Below are 9,411 nucleotides of genomic sequence, written 5' to 3' on the forward strand. Positions count from 1 at the left end.
CAACGAAAAACTTCAATTCATCGAAGAACCCGTCGAAATAATGGATCGTGAGGTTAAAAGACTTAAGCAAAACAAGATACCAATTGTTAAGGTTCGATGGAATGCTCGTAGAGGACCCGAGTTCACCTGGGAGCGTGAAGATCAGATGAAGAAGAAATACCCGCATCTATTTCCAGAAGATTCGTCAACACCTTCAACAGCTTAAAATTTCGGGACGAAATTTATTTAACGGGTAGGTACTGTAGTGACCCGAACTTTTCCATGTTTATATATATTAATTGAGATTGATATTTACATGATTAAATATTTCCAACATGTTAAGCAATCAAACTTGTTAAGACTTGATTAATTGAAATATGTTTCATATAGACAATTGACCACCCAAGTTGACCGGTGATTCACGAACGTTAAAACTTGTTAAAACTATATGATGACATATATATGGATATATATATAGTTAACATGATACTATGATAAGTAAACATATCATTAAGTATATTAACAATGAACTACATATGTAAAAACAAGACTACTAACTTAATGATTTTTAAACGAGACATATATGTAACGATTATCGTTGTAAAGATATTTAATGTATATATATCATATTAAGAGATATTCATACATGATAATATCATGATAATATAATAATTTAAAATCTCATTTGATATTATAAACATTGGGTTAACAACATTTAACAAGATCGTTAACCTAAAGGTTTCAAAACAACACTTACATGTAACGACTAACGATGACTTAACGACTCAGTTAAAATGTATATACATGTAGTGTTTTAATATGTATTTATACACTTTTGAAAGACTTCAATACACTTATCAAAATACTTCTACTTAACAAAAATGCTTACAATTACATCCTCGTTCAGTTTCATCAACAATTCTACTCGTATGCACCCGTATTCGTACTCGTACAATACACAGCTTTTAGATGTATGTACTATTGGTATATACACTCCAATGATCAGCTCTTAGCAGCCCATGTGAGTCACCTAACACATGTGGGAACCATCATTTGGAAACTAGCATGAAATATCTCATAAAATTACAAAAATATGAGTAATCATTCATGACTTATTTACATGAAAACAAAATTACATATCCTTTATATCTAATCCATACACCAATGACCAAAAACACCTAAAAACACTTTCATTCTTCAATTTTCTTCATCTAATTGATCTCTCTCAAGTTCTATCTTCAAGTTCTAAGTGTTCTTCATAAATTCCAAAAGTTCTAGTTTCATAAAATCAAGAATACTTTCAAGTTTGCTAGCTCACTTCCAATCTTGTAAGGTGATCATCCAACCTCAAGAAATCTTTGTTTCTTACAGTAGGTTATCATTCTAATACAAAGTAATAATCATATTCAAACTTTGGTTCAATTTCTATAACTATAACAATCTTATTTCAAGTGATGATCTTACTTGAACTTGTTTTCGTGTCATGATTCTGCTTCAAGAACTTCGAGCCATCCAAGGATCCATTGAAGCTAGATCCATTTTTCTCTTTTCAAGTAGGTTTATCCAAGGAACTTAAGGTAGTAATGATGTTCATAACATCATTCGATTCATACATATAAAGCTATCTTATTCGAAGGTTTAAACTTGTAATCACTAGAACATAGTTTAGTTAATTCTAAACTTGTTCGCAAACAAAAGTTAATCCTTCTAACTTGACTTTTAAAATCAACTAAACACATGTTCTATATCTATATGATATGCTAACTTAATGATTATAACCTGGAAACACGAAAAACACCGTAAAACCGGATTTATGCCGTCGTAGTAACACCGCGGGCTGTTTTGGGTTAGTTAATTAAAAACTATGATAAACTTTGATTTTAAAGTTGTTATTCTGAGAAAATGATTTTTATTATGAACATGAAACTATATCCAAAAATTATAATTAAACTCAAAGTGGAAGTATGTTTTCTAAAATGGTCATCTAGACGTCGTTCTTTCGACTGAAATGACTACCTTTACAAAAACGACTTGTAACTTATTTTTCCGACTATAAACCTATACTTTTCTGTTTAGATTCATAAAATAGAGTTCAATATGAAACCATAGCAATTTGATTCACTCAAAACGGATTTAAAATGAAGAAGTTATGGGTAAAACAAGATTGGATAATTTTTCTCATTTTAGCTACGTGAAAATTGGTAACAAATCTATTCCAACCATAACTTAATCAACTTGTATTGTATATTATGTAATCTTGAGATACCATAGACACGTATATAATGTTTCGACCTATCATGTCGACACATCTATATATATTTCGGAACAACCATAGACACTCTATATGTGAATGTTGGAGTTAGCTATACAGGGTTGAGGTTGATTCCAAAATATATATAGTTTGAGTTGTGATCAATACTGAGATACGTATACACTGGGTCGTGGATTGATTCAAGATAATATTTATCAATTTATTTCTGTACATCTAACTGTGGACAACTAGTTGTAGGTTACTAACGAGGACAGCTGACTTAATAAACTTAAAACATCAAAATATATTAAAAGTGTTGTAAATATATTTTGAACATACTTTGATATATATGTATATATTGTTATAGGTTCGTGAATCAACCAGTGGCCAAGTCTTACTTCCCGACGAAGTAAAAATCTGTAAAAGTGAGTTACAGTCCCACTTTTAAAATCTAATATTTTTGGGATGAGAATACATGCAGGTTTTATAAATGATTTACAAAATAGACACAAGTACGTGAAACTACATTCTATGGTTGAATTATCGAAATCGAATATGCCCCTTTTTATTAAGTCTGGTAATCTAAGAATTAGGGAACAGACACCCTAATTGACGCGAATCCTAAAGATAGATCTATTGGGCCTAACAAACCCCATCCAAAGTACCGGATACTTTATTACTTCGAAATTTATATCATATCCGAAGGGTGTCCCGGAATGATGGGGATATTCTTATATATGCATCTTGTTAATGTCGGTTACCAGGTGTTCACCATATGAATGATTTTTATCTCTATGTATGGGATGTGTATTGAAATATGAAATCTTGTGGTCTATTGTTACGATTTGATATATATAGGTTAAACCTATAACTCACCAACATTTTTGTTGACGTTTAAAGCATGTTTATTCTCAGGTGAATATTAAGAGCTTCCGCTGTTGCATACTAAAATAAGGACAAGATTTGGAGTCCATGTTTGTATGATATTGTGTAAAAACTGCATTCAAGAAACTGATTTCGATGTAACATATTTGTATTGTAAACCATTATGTAATGGTCGTGTGTAAACATGATATTTTAGATTATCATTATTTGATAATCTACGTAAAGCTTTTTAAACCTTTATTTATGAAATAAAGGTTATGGTTTGTTTTAAAAATGAATGCAGTCTTTGAAAAACGTCTCATATAGAGGTCAAAACCTCGCAACGAAATCAATTAATATGGAACGTTTTTAATCAATAAGAACGGGACATTTCATATACCAATAGTACATACATCTAAAAGCTGTGTATTGTACGAGTACGAATACGGGTGCATACGAGTAGAATTGTTGATGAAACTGAACAAGGATGTAATTGTAAGCATTTTTGTTAAGTAGAAGTATTTTTATAAGTGTATTGAAGTCTTTCAAAAGTGTATAAATACATATTAAAACACTACATGTATATACATTTTAACTGAGTCGTTAAGTCATCGTTAGTCGTTACATGTAAGTGTTGTTTTGAAACCTTTAGGTTAACGATCTTGTTAAATGTTGTTAACCCAATGTTTATAATATCAAATGAGATTTTAAATTATTATATTATCATGATATTATCATGTATGAATATCTCTTAATATGATATATATACATTAAATGTCTTTACAACGATAATCGTTACATATATGTCTCGTTTAAAAATCATTAAGTTAGTAGTCTTGTTTTTACATATGTAGTTCATTGTTAATATACTTAATGATATGTTTACTTATCATAGTATCATATTAACTATATATATATCCATATATATGTCATCATATAGTTTTTACAAGTTTAACGTTCGTGAATCACCGGTCAACTTGGGTGGTCAATTGTCTATATGAAACATATTTCAATTAATCAAGTCTTAACAAGTTTGATTGCTTAAAATGTTGGAAACATTTAATCATGTAAATATCAATCTCAATTAATATATATAAACATGGAAAAGTTCGGGTCACTACACACGCTACAGACATCATGAATTTACAGTAATGCCATTTGGATTAACGAACGCACCGGTAGTGTTCATGGATCTCATGAACCGTGTGTGTAAGCCATATCTGGACAAGTTTGTTATTGTGTTTATTGATGATATTCTGGTATATTCTAAGAACGAGGAGGAACATGAACAACATCTCCGTTTGCTACTTGAGATGCTCAGGAAGGAGCAGTTGTACTCGAAATTTTCGAAGTGTGACTTCTGGCAGTAAGAAGTTCAATTTTTGGGTCATATCGTACGTGTCAATGGTATTCAAGTTGATACTACGAAGATAGAAAAGGTCAAGAAATGGGAGACTCCGAAATCGCCAATGTAGGTTCGACAATTCTTAGGTCTCGCTAGTTATTATAAGAGGTTCATTGAGGAATTTTCTACTATTGCCCGACCGTTAAAAGCATTGACTCATAAGGGTACGAAGTATGAGTGGACTGAGAAACATGAGTCTGCATTTCAGTTGTTAAAACAGAAATTGACTACTGCTTCATTTTTGTCTTTACCCGAAGGGAATGAAGATTTCATGATTTACTGTGATGCTTCACGACGGGGTTTTGGTTGCGTGTTGATGCAACGGAAGAAAGTGATTGCCTATGGATCACGAAAACTGAAGGTACATGAACTGAATTACACTACGCATGACTTGGAACTTGGTGCTATGGTCTTTGCATTAAAAATGTGGAGACACTACTTGTATGGTACTAAGTTTACTGTTTTCACCAATCACAAGAGCTTGCAACATATCTTAGATCAGAAACAGCTCAACATGATGCAGAGACATTGGGTAGAACTATTGAACAACTACGACTGCGAGATCAACTATCATCCTGGCAAGGCTAACGTCGTTGTAGATGCCTTGAGTAGGAAAGAGAAGGCTAAACCTCTCCGAGTTAGAGCGCTGAATATGACTGTTTGAACGAACCTTACTTCTCAGATACGCGATGCACAACTTGAGGCATTGAAAGAAGGGAACATTGTTACTGAGTCACTTAGAGGACTGGATAAGAAATTTTTCATCCGAGAAGATGGAACCCGATACTTCCTAGACAGAATTTTGGTATCGAAGTTTGGTGGATTAAGGGAACTAGTGCTAGATGACGCACATAAGACAAGATATTCTATTTACCCTGGATCCGACAAGATGTATCAAGATCTTAAGGCACTATACTGGTGGCCTAATATGAAAGTAGATATTGCTACCTATGTTGGTAAGTGCTCGACATGTGCTAAAGTCAAGGCAGAACATCAGAAACCGTCAGGACTGCTGACACAGCCGGAGATTCCCAGTGGAAATGGGAATGTATTGCAATTGACTTCATTACTAAGTTACCCAAGAAGGTGGGAGGTTATGACACCATCTGGGTTGTTGTGGATAGTCTCATTAAGTCAGCTCACTTTCTACCTATTAAGGAAACGGATAAGATGGAGAAGTTGGAAAAGATTTACATCAAAGAAGTGGTTTCCCGACATGGAGTGCTGATATCCATTATTTTCGACAGAGATAGCAGATTTACATCTAGGTTCTGGAAAACATTACAGGATGCAATGGGAACTCGTTTAGACATGAATCGTATCACCCACAAACTGATGGTTATAGCGAGAGAACCATCCAGACATTGGATGACATGCTGAGGGCATGTGTTATTGATTTCGGAAATGGATGGGATAAGCATCTGCCACTATCTAAATTCTCGTACAACAACAGTTACCATGCGGGCATAGAAGCCATGCCTTTTGAAGCACTTTATGGCAGAAAGTGCAGATCACCCTTATGTTAGACTGAGATAGGGGATAGTCAATTGACTGGTCCTGAGATCATACATGAAACAACTGAGAAGATCGTACAAATACAAGAGACACTGAAAATAGCTCGAAGTCATCAAAAGAGTTATGCTGACGTTAGAAGGCAAGATTTGGAATTTATGGTTGGAGATAAAATCATGCTTAAGGTATCACCCTGGAAGGGTGTGGTGCGTTTTGGTAAACGAGGCAAGCTAAGTCCAAGATACATTGGACCATTAGAGATAACTGAAAGAATTGGACCAGTAGCGTATAGACTGAAACTACCGCAAGAACTCAGCGAAATTCATGACACGTTTCATGTGTCGAACTTGAAGAAGAGCTTGACCAATGAGAATCTGATAATTTCTTTAGAAGAAATACAAGTTGATAGTAGACTTCATTTCATGGAGGAACCTATTGAGATCATGGACCGTAATGTCAAACGCTTAAAGCAAAGCAGAATTCCGATAGTTAAAGGTCGATGGAACGCCCGTAGAGGACCAGAATTCATGTGAGAGCGTGAAGATCAGATGAGACAAAAGTATCCGCAATTGTTTCCTGAGGAGATGACTACGGCGGACGTGCACTAATGTAGTTAGGGCCATTTGTTTACTTAATCCATGACTTAATCTGGTTAGGGCCCTAATGTGATCTATTAAACTTGAATGTATCATATATTTCTCCAAAACCCTAAACTGATTAGGCTCTTCCCTGCCTCTCTGCTCTTTTTTGACCGAACCATCACCATCAAAAATTGTTAATTTGCTTGTGCTTGTTTGAGAAGAATCGATCCCCGCGTGATCACTTACGTATTGTAACAACTAATTTCTTATTTTGTGGTAAGAATCCTCAAACCCTAAAACCTAAATTCATTTTTTTTTAAGATATATAGTGTATAGTTGTCCTTGCTCATGTCCATGGTCTTGTGTATGTGTAATTCTACATAATTTGTTCGTATATGCAATTTACCGAATATTTGTATTTGAAACAGGCCATAACTAACCTTTTGAACTATAATCTGTAAATTATGATTACATATTTGGAAAGCTCTCAAAAAATTATCAAGTTTACGTTTAAGAATCACTTGTTTTCATTAAACGGTTTGCTCGTTATGCTTGATTAAAGTTTTCGACTTGTTTGATGTGTATAACAGATTTCTGGATTAATTGACTAGTGTTTTGGAATTTGAAATATTCATAGACATATAGATTATGACTAACTATGCAATTTTCACCTAGATATTGCCCGAATCGGATAAGTGAATCACTTGTTATGTTTATTTAAATATTTTGTAATGATTGTGGTCAAATGCTAGTTAAAACATGACCAAATTGATGAATAGAATAATTTATGGAAAAATATAACTTTACTTTTGAAAACTACATATTTAGTACATAAATTTTCATGTAGGATGTTTAGATATTTGATGTTTAGATTTCATCCTATGACCGACCGAAAACGAACACCCGACTTTGCATCAAATCTGACCTGTGACCAAATAATAGGCTATAAAGGAAAAACTAAATTTAATTAATACTTTTACTTCTGGAAAATGGTGAATTATATGTATAGTAACATTTAATCATTGTATGTAAACTTTTGAAACTTATTACATATGGAGCTATAAGGGTCACAACATGATAACTTTAGAATCTGACCGAATCTGTACACCAGACTACTCTGGTAAACCTGTATGAATTGACTACCCAAAATCATTTGGAACGTTAATGACAACATCCTACTAGTCTTGTATGATTTTCATTTTTCTAGAATTAATTATAGAATTTACAAAACTGACGCACGCTGAAAACATTACGTGCGATGTGGTCAGTAGATGTGTTTATGTAAATGTGTGGACTATATGGCCTTGATTTCTAGAAGGGTATAAAGTATACCTACTGACATGTAAATCAAAATATGCATAACTTACTATATTTGTGTTCTATGTGATTATATTTGGTCACTGACTGACTGATTATACGACTCGTAACTGAAAAATGTTAAAACTTTGAAACTGAAATCTGAAAGTGGTTAATTGAACCCATCTTGATTATATAAGTTGTATTACATAGTTGTGACTGTCCAGTTTACTCGTTGTTTTTTACATTCTGTTACCGAGCACAGAAGGTGAGTCTACAGTCCCATTTTCACTTTTACTTTTGGGATGAGATAGCACGCTACTTTAAAACTATTTTTGTAATTTGGAAACGAGTACTAAACTTTATACATATGAATTACTTTTCAGAAAGCCCTTAGCTTGAATATGATAGTTACTTTTGTAAGCGTGAATCATAGGGACATATCTGTTAGCTTTGACAACCTCACCCTACATACTATGTGCTTATTACTTCGAAACTGTATACATGAACAATTGTATACTAAGATAGGGTAAATGAAATCGCATAGTTCTAAATTACTCGTGGTGTAAGCTTTGTATTTAAGTGCTCATAAGAATATATGCTTTTACAATGTTTTGTACGAAATCTCATGGTCTAATACTCATAACTGAATACTTAAACCTGTAGATTTACCAACATTTTTGTTGACTCTTTTTGAATGTTTTATCTCACCTCCATAGACGTTTAGCTTCCGCTATACTAGAAGGTGCATGGGATTGCTTGTAGGAGTCCAGCATAATTTTTATCAAAGACGTTATGTCACATTCGCATTTAAACTATTTCATTTATTAAATACTGTTGGTTGTTTACTATGGTCACAGTTGGTATTTATTATTATTGGAGACTTACTTTTAAAGTCAAACATTTTAATGAAATAAATGCGAATACTATTAGAAAACATCTCATATAGAGGGCGTAACTGTTACTATGGGACCCGATGATTAACACACCGTCGAATGGAATAAAGCGGGGTGTTATAAACCACAAGGTGGATTTTTAGTTTCGATTGAGACTAGGATGAATTTTCACAGTTTCAAGATTGGACGATTTATTCATGTTCAGATGAGACTTGAGTTCGAGGAAAGGATGAAACAAACTTGTCAATAGATGATAGTCATTTGTTTGACTAGATATTTCTAGGTCCCATAAAGTTCTATGATTTTCACTTGTAATGCAATTGGTACCCGTGACATACCAATATACTCCGTAATTACTATTTGATCAATAAATGTGGTTATGGAACTCCTATGTGATCTTAAACTTTCGCAAACTATTTTAAGTATAAAAACTTGAGTAGTTACTAGTCATTTGTTTGACTAGATATTTCTAGGTCCCATAAAGTTCTATGATTTTCACTTGTAATGCAATTGGTACTCGTGACCTACCAATATAATCCGTAATTACTAGTTGATCAATAAATGTGGTTATGGAAGTCCTATGTGATCTTAAACTTTCGCAAACTATTTTAAGTATAAAAACTTGAG

The sequence above is a fragment of the Rutidosis leptorrhynchoides genome, chromosome 5 (assembly GCF_046630445.1).
Source record: "Rutidosis leptorrhynchoides isolate AG116_Rl617_1_P2 chromosome 5, CSIRO_AGI_Rlap_v1, whole genome shotgun sequence".
NCBI lineage: Eukaryota > Viridiplantae > Streptophyta > Magnoliopsida > Asterales > Asteraceae > Rutidosis > Rutidosis leptorrhynchoides.